The sequence below is a fragment of the Phyllobates terribilis genome, unplaced genomic scaffold (assembly GCF_046119375.1).
Source record: "Phyllobates terribilis strain yellow unplaced genomic scaffold, ASM4611937v1 Scaffold_3__8_contigs__length_932513732, whole genome shotgun sequence".
Lineage (NCBI taxonomy): Eukaryota > Metazoa > Chordata > Amphibia > Anura > Dendrobatidae > Phyllobates > Phyllobates terribilis.
The window spans coordinates 260,934,296-260,949,122 of NW_027362763.1; the positions used below are offsets into that span (position 1 = coordinate 260,934,296).

The window sequence follows — 14,827 nt, forward strand, 5'->3', positions numbered from 1 at the left end:
GGGGCCTGGTCAGTCCTTGAGCAGATGGGATCTCCCCTGGCCAGGCGGAGTTGTAGGCCTCCCAAACTGACTGTACTCTTCTGGCTACCTTGCTAGAAGCGAGTATAAGTAGCCCACGTCCCTGAGTGTACCGTGTGGTGCTCACCCGTATGGCCGGTGACTCGGGGCCTTCTAGTAGCTTCCGCTCCACGACGGCGGTGCTGGTCCCATGCGTGTGACCGTGCCTTCGGGTTTCTTGGCCAGAGGACCTGAAATCCCCTGCCTGACGGATTCTGCTGCTGGGTAGGAGTTAGTCCCCACAGCCTCGGACTCCGGGTCCGGTAAGAAATCTTCTCAGTCAGGGCGAGCTCTGCAGCTGCCAGCCCCTGACTCTTTGTAACACTGCTCCCACAGAGCTCCTGATGTTCTTTTCCTATATCTGCTTCTCTTCTCTGTCTCTACTTCTTCTCTACTCCTGGCATGGCCCAGGAGCTGGGCCCAGCCGGAGCCACAGCTCCCTGTCAGCCCTCCTGGCTGAACTCTCCCTCTGAACTCCCTAACCCTGCCTCAGCCCCAGGTTTATCTAGGGGAAGTTCTTCCCCTCCCAGGACTGGGCAGGAGGTGTGGCATGCATAGGATTCCTGACCAAGAGACCTCCCACCTGCTCTCAGACATAACATTGCCGTTACTGTGGAAACCAGACCCCTGGGGTGCCACACATGTACATCATATATTGGTAGGAATTTAAAGGGTAATTCTATCACTTGCACCAATTGATACTGTTAGATTCAGAATCCAGCATCATAAACAGACGGTATCTGCACTGCATAGACAGGGCTCAGCTCCTGACTTCACACCACACACCTTAACAAGCTTAATGATGTATATCCTTCATGGAGCATCAGGGGTTTATTTGCACCCATTTTAGAGTAAACTTTTGGTTATCCACATGTTTTATCCTAAGTCATTATTTGCAACTTTTTAAAATGTTGCCAAAATTTGTCTGCAGTTGTACTACAATACTCTAGTAGAGTAATGTTAATGCAGGCTCAGCTCCCGAGCTCGCTCCATACACATACATCCGACATCTGCCGAGCATGTACAGTGTATGTTGGGAGGAGGTTAAGGCTGTGTGCACACGTTGCAGATTTGGTGCGTTTTTGTCGCATTATTTTCTGCGTGGATTTGTGACAAAACCTGATGCCAGTAAAGTGACTGAGAAACCTGAAGTGTCAAGCACACGTTCAGTATTTTTGACTTGTAGATTTAGTGCAGAAAATAATCTGCAGCATGTCAATCCTCTGTGCATTTTTGCCCGCGTTTTTCACCCATTGAATGAAGCGAGAAAATGCAGGCAAAAATGCAAAGTTTTTTTGAGGCAGAGTTTTCCTGCCAAGAGATGCAGAAACGTTGCAGAAATTCCTGCAATCAAATACTCAACGTGTGCACATACCCTAAAGGATAATCCTATCGCTAGCGCCAATTGCTGCTGTTCGATGCAGATGCCAGCTGTGTAATTCAGCCGGTATCTGCACTGTGTTAAGAGGGCTCAGCTCCTCACCCTACTCCACACACCCCAACAGGCTCTATAACGTATATATCCTTCATTGAGTGCAAGGGGTTTATTTGCATTTATTTTAAAGTAAACTTTTGGTTATCAAAATGGTTTATTTTAATTCATTACTTGCAATTTGTACACAAACAAAAGGTCAAGATTCAGGGTTTCATTTACAAGTCTCTATGAATGGTCCCACCCATTACAAAAAGCATCACATACGAGTTGAGAAAAACTGTCAAATCTTTCACAAAATATTTGTTTAGGCCTTTGGGCGCATTTAGACATCCATGGTTCTTAATTTGAGAACGGACCACAATACACGGACAAGTCTGCAGTCACACTGTGACTGCAGACTAGTAGCCTAAGGCTGGACAGCTCTTAACTGGCACTCAGCCAAAATTCCAAAAAAGGATATAGACTATAAGAAATGCCCAAAAGTAATTTTAAACAATGTCTGCTACAGTTTCGTATAGTGTTTTGACTACTGTCACAGTTTAGTATGATAACTCGTATGAAAATCGTACAAGCCTATATGGGCATATGAATATCACAGATAAAGTTGGTAGTCAGTTTTATTAGACAGTCCCTTTTAAGGGTTCAAGGTTTTTTTTTTAGTCAATAAATTCATCATGGAAAATTGTATTTGATTTCATATAGTTAACTAAACATAACTTCGTTTACTATTAAAATAATTGTATGGGATGATTTGCTCCAGAATATTAATAGGAGAGATGAACAGAAGAAAGAGGCAAAGAACAAATATCTCACATGACAAATTCCAAAAAGTAATGAGTAATTATAATTTGGTGGAGTGTTTTTGCTTTATACAGTAATTACAAGCACATAATACTTTGCATTTCATACAGGATATAAAAGAAAACTGAATTTTCTAATACTGCGTAATCTAATATTTTCAGCATGGTTCTACATAACCGTTTCCTACTATGTTTTTCTAATTAAAGGCCCCCCCAAAAAAATGTATGAATAAAGTAAAAGTCATTAAAGGGAACCTGTCACCAGAAATAACGCTGTTAACTTGCAGATATCAAAAAGAGGAGAACTCAGCGCATCTTTGCAAAAAGGTATATTTATTTAAACATTAAGAAAAAAGGTGAGTATTTAACCAGACAAAAATGGGAATGAGGTGACTGGATAGAAAAATACTGGAAAATCAGGTACATGTAATAATAAGACAACGATTTTAGCCCTTTGGTATAGATAGAATTGCACAATTGCCCATGGTGGGCAATTGTGCAATTCTATCTATACCAAAGGGCTGGGGGAGCGGTTACTGCTGCAGCTCTGTATACTCAGAGCAGTGACTGAAACAGCACCGCCCTGTGACTGAAACCGAATGCTGGGGGGAGAATAAAGTTAGTTTTCTCCTCGCTGCATTTGGCCGCGTGCAGGCGCCGAGCAGCATAAAAACCTTATTAACCGCATATCTGTAGGTTCACAGCGTTATTTCAGGTGACAGGTTCCCTTTAAATAAAGCTTATTCTTAAAAGATTTATTCAAGCTGATAATAAGTGCACCATCTTATTTAATTCCTTTGTCTTCATTTTTGTTTTTACGTCAATAAATAAGTATGATAACTAATTTAAAAAAAAATCTGAATAGGGCTCAAAACTTTATTTTTATGATGTAGAGATGTGAAATTCCTGCCCCTGTGCCCACGGTCAAAGAGATAAAAATTTGGGAATCTCTCCGTAGTGCCAGACAGACAGAGAAGATGTTATCACTATAAGGCCAGATTCACATAAGCGTATAAAAAAAATTGTCAGACTTTAATGGAGAAAACTTGGACAATTTTTTTTCTCATGTTTTTTTTTTTTTTTTTACAGTAGCAGTTACCAATAATTTACAAGATCATATACAGTTTTCTATTTTAAAGAATTGCAATATATTCGTAAAAAAAACAAAGCTATATGGATCTTCCGCATAATAAAAAGATAAAGATTAAAACACTATCTGGACAGTCCAGCTGAATAACATTGGTCCGAGTCCTGGCTATTTGCTGTTCAAGGACAGCACTCGGGCTGAAAATACGCTCGTGTGAACCTACCCTAACTCTGGCTGCATGAAGGGTAGAAAGGGAAAACAAAATCTATTATGGAATTCATCAGCACAACATTTTGGACTTAACAGCAAAATGATGCATTTTAAAGTGAATATGTCAGCAGTTTTTTTTTATGTAATCTGAGAGCAGTATGATGTAGGTGCAGAGTCCCTGATTACAGTGATGTGTCATGTACTAGGCTGTGTGTTGCCGTTTCAATGCAACCATTGTTTTATAAGCAGTAGATTATCACTTTAGGACAACAAGCCTCGTGCCTCCTAGTCCAACCACACCCCCAGCACTGACTGACAGATCTCTGTCACTATACAATGTACACAGAAAGCTGCGTTGTGGGCGGGTTATACACAGCTCAGCAACTGAGCTCTGCTAGATCTCCATCAGAGAAAACTGCGATTCTATCAGAACTGCTGTGCCTAGTAAGCTAAGTGACACATTGCTGGAATCAGGGTCTCTGTCCCTGATGGTGCTGTCAGATTACATGGGGAAAATCTGCTGACAGACTCCCTTTAAGCCAGACAAACACAAGTAGATGTCTCCCTGACACCTATGTTTTGTAAAGACATTTTTTCTTATTCATATCCCAAATTGGAGATGGGATTCTCTCTTGTTCTAATGTGATCTAATTCTATGTTTAGCAAAGTATTACAGATGTAAATACACTTCATCAAAATGTCAAGTTTAAATGGGTTGACTACTCTTCTTAAACTAAATGTTCAGCCCCAATAAAATAAAAAAAACTATACTCCCCTCCAATGCTGGCACCGCTCCAGTGGTGTTGGAACTCGCTGTCCCGGGGTTGTGATGCTGGAACGGAGCTGGCACGGGAGGGGAGTATAGGCTTTATTATTTTATCGAGGTCAAACATTTAGTTTAAGAAGGGGTTGTCCTAGCAGTGGACAACCCCTTTAATCTTTACTCTCCTGCTCTTTTCTCACTCCTATTGCCCCACGAGTTTTTCAAAATATAACCAGGGCTAAGGTAAACCATGCTGTAGCATGCTCCCGGTAAAATGAGTTATGCATTCATAAGGTATGAAAACTTTGCAATCACATGGTTTAGCCGATTTTCAAACAACTATCCCCCTGGTATAACTCTTCAACAATCCTCTGCTTCATTGGATAGAGAATACATCTGCAACGTAACGCCAGGAGGCTTGGTATTAGGCTGTGTGCCCACTATGCGTTTTTCAAGCGTTTTTGCCGGGAATTTCCGCAGCAAAAACGCTTAAAAAAAGCTTGGTAATATGTGCCCCATGGTCCCCAATGATAATCCGCATGTACTGTGCACATGCTGCGGAAATTTCTGCTGCGGATTATTATTGCGGAAAAATACGCAGCATGTCCATTAATTTTGTGGACACGCAGCGTAATCGCCGCCATTGACTTGCATTGAAACGCATATTATCTGTGTCAGCATATTTGCACACACTGATATTATGCGATTCTATGTGCGGATGGTACCCAGATCTGGAGAAGAGGAGACTCTCATCCAGACTCGAGTACCCTAGAACCTGTTAAAAAAAAATGTAAAATAAAAAATAAAGATTATACTTACCCTCTGATGGCCCCCGGTCTCCTCAGCGATGCATCCGGTCTGTTGTATGGGTCGCGGTGGTGTGAAAGGACCTGCCATGACGTCATTTAGTCATGTGACAGGTCATGCGGCCATTGACGTCGGCGGTCACGTGACCTATTACATGACTAAATGACGTCATGGCAGGTCCTTTCACACCACTGCGACCCATACAACAGACCAGACGGAGCTGAGAAAATACCACGGGCCATCGGAAGGTAAGTATAATCTTTATTTTTTACCATTCTTACTTCTTTTTTTTTTTTTTTTTTTTTAACTATTACTTGATCACACTATATAAATCCATGCCGGTTGCATGGATTTATATAGTGTGACCAAGTTGTCAAGCACTTTCCAAGTGATGCTAAAATGGCTTGGAAAAGCGCTTGGTAACCCGCATGCAGAAATGCATGCAAAAACGCTTGACACCTGGCGGGAAAAACACATGTAAAATTCGCATGGGGTTTTCCTGCCAGGGAGAAGCGGAAAAAATATGCAGTATTTCTGCATCGTGGGCACATAACTTTATGCTATTGAGCTACTTAATATACAACATGGGCTGAATACTGTACAAACAAAATGACCAGAGAAGAAACAAAAGGGATATGCTCAGGTAGCTTAAAAGTGAAGTCAAAGGCTTAAATGATTTATAAAATATATGCAAATCCTACGTAATCATTTAACAACTCAGCGGGACTAATTGTGATTAATTTCCATGTAAATGAGCAAAGTATACAGCACATTACTTGCCAGAAAAAAATCTCACCTTTGCAACTGAATGATGCTTTGATGTATTTATTTCTCAAAGTGCTGAGCTCGTCGAGCTGCGCTGTTACATACATAGATTAACTGTAGAATATCAATGCATGAGACGCAGCCCTTGTGAAAGCAGCAGAATTCCTCCACTTCTGACATGTTCTATTCAAAAAGATCTTTCTGTGAACTTTTGTTATAAAACTTTACCATTGCTGCCTACCGCCAGGCGGGATTGCTTTCATGCAGAGAAGAAAAAGAGTTCACTCTCTTGGATTTTTTTTTTCTTTTTTATTAAAGAAGCCTGGGACACAATAATGGTTAGAAATATATCTTAACAAAAGCCGGAACGAAAGATGCCTAACCTCTGCTTTTTTTTTTTAATTCCCCTAATAAAAGAAGCCCTGAAAAGCATTAGCTGCAGGAAACGGGACAGAAGGATTCTAATAATGATTTTATTATGACAAATAAGTCACCCTCTTGCATAACACCGATATCAGACAAAAGCACATGGCTTTATCTTTAGAACAGATTCTCCTCCCCTTTGCTGTCAGAGAACAAGAAGAATGAAATAGAAAATATGTCACAGGGTCCTCCACATGTGACTCACACTCAAAATCTGCCTCTATAATAAGCATGCCATAAATGTAGGAATTTTTCATCATTACGACAAAAAAGAACAAATCAGGTTTGCCCCAATCTTTTTATCGGTCAGACATGTCAAGTTAAATATATGAAAATACATAGTTACTGAAGACATTCCGTAGATATTCCGTAGACAACTATGGCATCACACTTCTTCTCTTTCATCACTTGTCTCATTAAACACTGATCTGAGTATGGCTTTGTAGGACATTTAAAGAAGCACTCCTCCCATCAAAGTTTGTATCTTATTAATATATTACAGTCATATTATACAGCACTGTGTACTTACAATTGCTCATTTTGCCTTTCGACCCTGTTAATACTTTGCTTTTCTCTGCTCTATGTAGAAACAGGAAATCTCTTCTCCCTGCATAAATCATTCCTTCATGAACTCCTGACCCAGCTGCTCCGCTCCTCCCCCTGCCAGGGACTTTTGCAGAGATCGATGAGACATACAGAAAAAAGAGACTTCCTGTTTCTACATAGAGCTTAGAAGGATTCAGGTAGTCAGTTTTTAATAATGTGATGTCATAGACCTAATGGAAAAGAGAAGAATTAACTGGGGAGAAGGGCAAAATAAGCAATTGTAAGTACACAGTGCTATATACAGTCATGGCTGATAGTGTTGGCACCCTTGAAAATTTTCCAGAAAATTAAGGATTTCTTCGAGAAAATGTTGCAATTACACGTTTTTTTATACACGTTTATTTTTATTAGAACACCAAAAAAAAAAAGGCAAATTGGACATAATTTCACACAAAGCCCCAAAAATGAGCCAGACAAAATTGTTAGCACCTTTCCAAAATTGTAAGTAAACAACTGATGCTCGTTCAAACTCAGCTGTGGCAAGTAACCCCATTTTGGGGGTTTTGTGAGAAATTATGTCCAATTTGCCTTTTTGTCTCAGTTTTGTTTTTTTGCGTTGTTCCAATACACACAAAGGAAATATAAATGTGTAATTTCACTAACTGGGAGAAACAGTACATTTTCTGGAACAATTTCAAGGGTGCCAACACTTACGGCCATGACTAATATGGTTGCAATATATTAAAGAGGAAAGAGTTTGATGGAAGTGCTTCTTTAAGGTGATTGGGATTCAGAATGAGGTTTTCCAATTGTTTTTAGGGGAATATTCAATGATTTTTTTGTATTGTCCTGTTCAAATCCATCTATGTGTATGTTAAGTACTAATTAATAAATCAGACGTATTTTGTGCTTTTGTGTATATTTATTAATTAAATGTAATTAACATTTTGATATTGTGGTTGAAATGTTCTTGGGGGCGGCTGATTTATAGGTTTTATATTTGTTTGTACCCTAATTGAACTAATTCCAACAAGACAATGACCCTAATCACACAGCTAAAATAACAAAGGAGTGGCTTCAGAACAACTATGTGACCATTCTTGACTGGCCCAGCCAGAGCCCTGACCTAAACCCAATTGAGCATCTCTGGAGAGACCTGAAAATGGCTTTCCACCAACGTTCACCATCCAACCTGATGGAACTGGAGAGGATCCGCAAGGAAGAATGGCAGAGGATCCCCAAATCCAGGTGTGAAACACTTGTTGCATCATTCCCAAGAAGACTCATGACTGTACTAGCTCAAAAGGGTGCTTCTACTCAATACTGAGCAAAGGGTCTGAATACTTATGACCATGTGATATTTCAGTTTTTCTTTAACAAATTTGCAAAAATTTCAACATTTGTTTTTTTTTTTTCAGTCAAGATGGGGTGCAGAGTGTACGTTACTGAGAAGAAAAAAATGAACTTTTTAGAATTTACCAAATGGCTTCAAAGAAACAAAGTGTGAAAAATTTAAAGGGGATCTGAATACTTTCCGTACCCGCTGTAGATTTATAATTATAGAGCCCGACTTGTCATCCTTCATTATAAAGAACACAAGGGCTTTATATGATAATTAAAGGGAACCTGACACCTTATACATGCCACTTGAACCACAAGCAGCAGGTATCAGACACTGGAGCTATCATTTCAACCAGGTATGTTTTAGTTTGAAACGCTGTGGCATTTCAGACAAAATGTACATAGGTGACCGGGGACTATGCCACTTTGATGAGTTGTCCATAAGGCCAGTCCCTGGTAGCTTTGCCCTGTTCCTCCTTGAGTGACTATGTGTGTAGAGGGAGAGACCTGTCACTCAAGGACTGCAGGGCAGGGAGAAGCTGCTGTTCACCAGCCTTTTGGACTTGGCCACCGAGCACCATGGTCCCTGGCTGTGAGAAACGTTAAGTATAATAGTTGCTTATGGTGACAAATGCAATATTATAAAAAATTTATAGGCTACTTTATTATCTAGGTATTTATATTCTTTAGCTGAATTTGTGTCACGTGCAACCAGCATTATGGTGGACTTCTCTGACCTCTAGCAATGAGCTGTTATTAATGTCTGATAATTAGGGTCTAACTAATGGGACACCCATCCCAACCCTGTGCACTACAGTACCAAACTGTGCACCATGTCTGGCACAATGCTAAGTTTAAACTGGTGCAATTTCTAAAAGGAAATTCACAAGTCTCTGCTGGGCATCACTGGGAATCCCTACAGTTCAATCACTATAATCAGACATGTAATCAATATTCTGTGAGAAAATCTCATTAAACGGCCAAACACGTTAGTAATTTATAGAAAGGTCTTCTCTAAAGGACAGGATTTTACATGTTGTCAGGCTACTAGATTCTAGGTCTTTTACGTGACAAGTAGGACTAGGATTCGGGTTGCAGTATGGTAAGACTGTAAAAAGTAATCAAAGCTGTGCCTGTACTTGGGAAACTACAGTAACATTTTCATAATTATGCAAACAATTATGTGACGCCTGAAATATATACAGGATTGAAACAAGTGTATAAAAAGTGGATGATCATCAGAAGGTCTCTGGCGCCCTTGATCTCCTAAGAAAAGTAAAGAAGTGATACCACTACCAGCAGCAACCAACAGGATTTAAAAAAGTAAAAAAAAAAAAAATGCCTTAAAAGGGGGTTTCCATGAATAAACTTTTTATGCTGATAATGATCTGCTTCCTCCAAATTGAAAACAAGACAGATCTGTTACTCTCCTGCCACAGACCAGCGACGACTCTCCCTTCTTCATTGGCAGACTGCAACAGTGGCATCTACGTGGACATCACCACTGACCCCAGTGACTGACTGCAGCAGTCACGTGTGCTGTAGTTTTGATGTCAACATTGCGCTAGTCAAAGATAGAAGCAGCTGTGGAGCGGCGTTGCAGGAACTCATCAGCATAAAATATACATGGAAAATCTCTTCAAGGGTGTGACCACGCAAGATAGCTGGACCCAAAAACTGACCACATGCGATGACAAATGGCCACATCATTTTGCATGTGACCATTGGCCAACGTGGATGGGGAGTTATGGCCTCGCGCAGCCAACTGACCCGTGGTTGTACTGACAGGCGAGGTCTCTTGCTGTAGATTAAGCAGAGTAGGTAATTTTCTATCCAGAATTACTTTTAACTAACTGATTTTAGAATAAGAAATCCTGTATGTGAAAATGCATAAATTAAAGTCTTGTTATACATAATCCTGTAATTGTAATTACACATCTCAGCTAGGACAATATCATTATCTCTAGTAGTTGTGATGAGATAGTCCCTTTAATTAGAAGGCAAAATACAAAATATTGTTCCCTAACACTAAATTAAGCCTAAAAAGTTCCCTTTGTTGCTAAACTGTATCTCTAAGACAACTAAGGCCATGTTCACACATCTTGGTTTCAGCAATTTTTTTCTGCAGCAAAACCTGATCTCTTGCCAGGAGGTAGTTCAGGATTATTCTGGCTTTTTTTCTTGTTTTTTTGGTGCATTTTTTCACTGTCCTTTTGTCTCTTATGCGTGTACATAAAGTTCAGTGAACAAAAAAAATCTCATACTGGTTTTGGCACAAAAAAAGGTGAAAAACCTGACACCTGCATTTTTGGTGTGTTTTTTTTTTACCACCCATTACTTCCAATGGGTGAAAAAAAAACGCTGAAAAAATGCTGAAATAAGTGACATGCTCTATTTTGCAAAAAAAACATGCACAGCACAAAATGCTTAACAAAAAAAAAACCATGATGTGTGCATGAGATTTCTGGAATCTCAGACTTTGCTGGTACTGAAAAATGTACCCGAAAATTTGCATAAAAAACGCATCAAAAAATGTTGAAGAAACCATGATGTGTGAACATACCCTTAGGCTATGTGAACATGTTGAGTATTTTGTGTGCAGAAATTTCTGCATCTCTTGGCAGGAAAAGGCAGCCTCAAAAACGTTGCATTTTCCTGCGTTTTTCAGTGCATTCAATGGGTGAAAAACGCAGGCAAAACGCACAGAGGATTGACATGCTGCAGATTATATTCTGCACCAAATCTACAAGTCAAAAATACTCAACGTGTGCACGACACTTCAGGATTCTCAGTCACTTTACTGGAATCAGGAAACCCTTCAGGTTTTGTGACAAATCTGCACAGAAAAAAAAATGCAACAAATTTGCAACGTGTGCACAGGCCTTAATGGGGTCTCAACATTTGAGGAAAACTGATCTTCACACCAAGGGATTTTCAACTTGTTCTATGTGAAAAATAGATACTACACTATGATGCTTTCTGCCAATGCCTTTACAGTGAGCAGTCCAACTCTGCTTGCCATATGTTTTCAGGAGACCCCAGAAGAGTCCAAATCAACTAGGTTCTATGTTGGCAGAAATTTATAGTGCAGGTGATTTCTACACTATTTGCTACATGTCTGCAAGAAAAGCCAACAGAAAGGAGTCCCACTCTGCTTGTCATAGAGCTGGGGGGCACCCAGCCGTCCATTCCACTTACAGCAGTCCCTAGTAGAGATGAAACCCACTCCACTTTCCATATGCTTGAGGGAGACCCTCATAGGGAGGATTGGCACTACAGCAGTAACTCTGAAGAGTAAGTGACTAGGGCAGTGGGATTCCTTTTTGTCAGGGACAGCTGCCAGCATATAACATGTAGAGTTGGACTCCTCTCTACTGGGGACTGTTACAGGTAAATGACAAGAAGAGTGGATCTCCTCTCTGCTGGGGACTGCGATAAGCAGATTGAAGGTAAGGTATGATTCCTTTCTGCCATGGACTCTTGCAAGAAGAATTTGCATTAACAGCAGGAAAGCTTTTGAGGCTTCAGTTGCACTAACACCTCAATGTACAAAATAATCAAATGTATTTCTTTTGGCAGGTTCTTTACAAGTACACTGCAGTAAGCCTCTCCCCACTGGCACCTGGCTAATACATACATATAGTGGTCTGAAATAGAAATTGATAATTCGGTAAGACAACTTGTCCTGCAGGTTAAGATGTTTAATGATTAAAGAAAAAAGCTATATGAACTGGACGCTAGATTTATTCTACCTATAAACGAGAGCATTTAGTTTCCGAAGTCTGATCTTACTGACCTTGCAAAGAAAAAACCTGCTGACAGATTCCCTTTAACAATTAGTGTAAAGGAGTTTGACAACCAAAAATTGGCTTTTAAATGAATGTTTTAATATGATTATAAAGACTTTAATATACTTGTATTTCAAAAAGGGCCCCAACCTACAGGTATCAGATTTGACCTTGGCAGGGGAGCAATTTCTGTGTTGGCAGGTCATACCATCTGTGTGTGAAGGTGGCTGGCTCATTGCCTTTATTAAAAGCTAAGCCAGACCCCTTACATGTGCATTAGTTGTGACAGGAGGGGTTTGCATTCACTAATTAAGTGAGCCAGTCAGCCAGCCTCCTTCATACAAACCATTATACTGGCACAAGAGACTGAACAGCCACTTTCAGACTGTCCTGTGTAATGGGATAAATGTACACAGCTCAAAAAAATAAAGGGAACACTTAAACAGCAGAATATAACTCCAAGTAAATCAAACTTCTGTGAAATCAAACTGTCCACTTAGGAAGCAACACTGAATGACAATCAATTTCACATGCTGTTGTGCAAATGGAATAGACAATAGATGGAAATTATTGGCAATTATCAAGACACCCTCAATAAAGGAGTGGTCCTGCAGGTGGGGACCACAGACCACATCTCAGTACCAATGCTTTCTGGCTGATGTTTTGGTCACTTTTGAATGTTGGTTGTGCTTTCACACTCGTGGTAGCATGAGACGGACTCTACAACCCACAGAAGTTGCTCAGGTAGTGAAGCTCATCCAGGATGGCACATCAATGCGAGCTGCGGCAAGAAGGTTTGCTGTGTCTGTCAGCGTAGTGTCCAGAGGCTGGAGGCGCTACCAGGAGACAGGCCAGTACACCAGGAGACCTGAAGGGGACCGTAGGAGGGCAACAACCCAGCAGCAGGACCGCTATCTCTGCTTTTATGCAAGGAGGAACAGGAAGAGCACTGCCACAGCCCTGCAAAATGACCTCCAGCAGGCCACAAATGTGCATGTGTCTGCACAAACAGTTAGAAACCGACTCCATGAGGGTGGTATGAGGTCCCGACGTCCACAGATGGGGGTTGTGCTCACAGCCCAAAACCGTGCAGGATGCTTGGCATTTGCCACAGAACACCAGGATTGGCAAAGTCGCCACTGGCGCCTGTGCTCTTCGCAGATGAAAGCAGGTTCACACTGAGCACATCTGACAGACGTGACAGAGTCTGGAGACGCCATGGAAAGCGATCTACAGCATGCAACATCCTTCAGCATGACTGGTTTGGCAGTGGGTCAGTAATGGTGTTGGGTGACATTTCTTTGGAGGGCCGCACAGCCCTCCATGTGCTCGCCAGAGGTAGCCTGACTGCCATTAGTTACCGAGATAAGATCCTCAGACCCCTTGTGAGACCATATGCTGGTGCGGTTGGCCCTGGGTTCCTCCTAATGCAGGACAATGTCAGACCACATGTGGCTGGAGTGTGTCAGGAGTTCCTGCAAGATGAAGGCATTGAAGCTATGGACTGGCCCGCCCGTTCCCCAGACCTGAATCTGATTGAGCACATCTGGGACATCATGTCTCGCTCCATCCACCAACGTCACGTTGCATCACAGACTATCCAGGAGTTGGCGGATGATTTAGTCCAGGTCTGGGAGGAGATCCCACAGGAGACCATAAGCAACCTCATCAGGAGCATGCCCAGGAATTGTAGGGAGGTCATACAGGCACATGTTGTCAGCACATTCAACTTTGTACAGAACAAAGTATTCAATGAGAATATTTCATTCATTCAGATCTAGGATGTGTTATTTGAGTGTTCCCTTTATTTTTTGAGCAGTGTATATATGTACCGAGCAGATTTCAGCAATGCATGTATACAAATTATCTGCCCTTTTTCTTGCAACTTTGGTCCTTGGTAACTAGAATCAGGGGCTACATTTGAACACAGTATACATTACAAAGTTAGAGCGCTAGATCTGATCTGCTATTTTATGATGTCTTCTTGTAGCACAGAACCCTTTAAATTAAATTCCATTTTTTACTACATCTATTTCAGCACAGTGGCTCAGTGGTTAGCACTACAGCGCTGGGGTCCTGGGTTCAAGTCCCACCAAGGACAAAATCTGCAAGGAGTTTGTATGTTCTCCCTGTGTTTGCGTGGGTTTCCTCCGGGTTCTCCGGTTTCCTCCCACACTCCAAAGACATACTGATAGGGGATGTAGATTGTGAGCCCCAATGGGGACAGTGCCGATAATGTCTGTAAACTGTCTAAATTGTAAAGCGCAGCGTTATATGTTGGTGCCATCTAAATAAAAAGATTATTAATTTTTATTAGGTATTGGTAGACCTAGTAGAGTTACCATAAACCAATGGCAAATAATAAAACCAAGCTTCATACACACCTGTTATGTGTTTCACAGAAGCCTCTGTACACAATTCTCAGTCTGTGCTATTAAATGAGTCTCTGATCACTCTCTTACCAGCTACTAGGTTATTAGAGCAGAATATGAAGGCTCATTAATCTGTAGAGTGGATAACACCACTTGTCAAACTCAATTATTTGTCTACATAATCTTATTTTAAGACGGAGACTTAATACTCCGGTATAGGCAGCAAAATACATAGAATCCTATACAGCAGGCACTGTGTAGTATCATCAGTTAGTGACCGGTATTACCGGAGACTGTACACTTTTACAATAATAGCCCCAGTATATAATACTGGAAAACTGATTGCTTTGCTGGTAGCAGGAGCAGTATGGAGAGCTGACATCGGATTCATCACCAAGGACAGCTCACCACTATACTCATTGCATGGTGCTGA

At 41.0% G+C, this 14,827-nt stretch overlaps 1 protein-coding gene across 2 annotated transcripts in view; it reads right to left on the minus strand.

The window, feature by feature from the left end:
• Positions 1–14,827, minus strand: part of PLCH1 (phospholipase C eta 1) — a 367,659-nt gene that overhangs the window by 212,985 nt on the left and 139,847 nt on the right. The gene's annotated exons all lie outside the window — the stretch shown is intronic.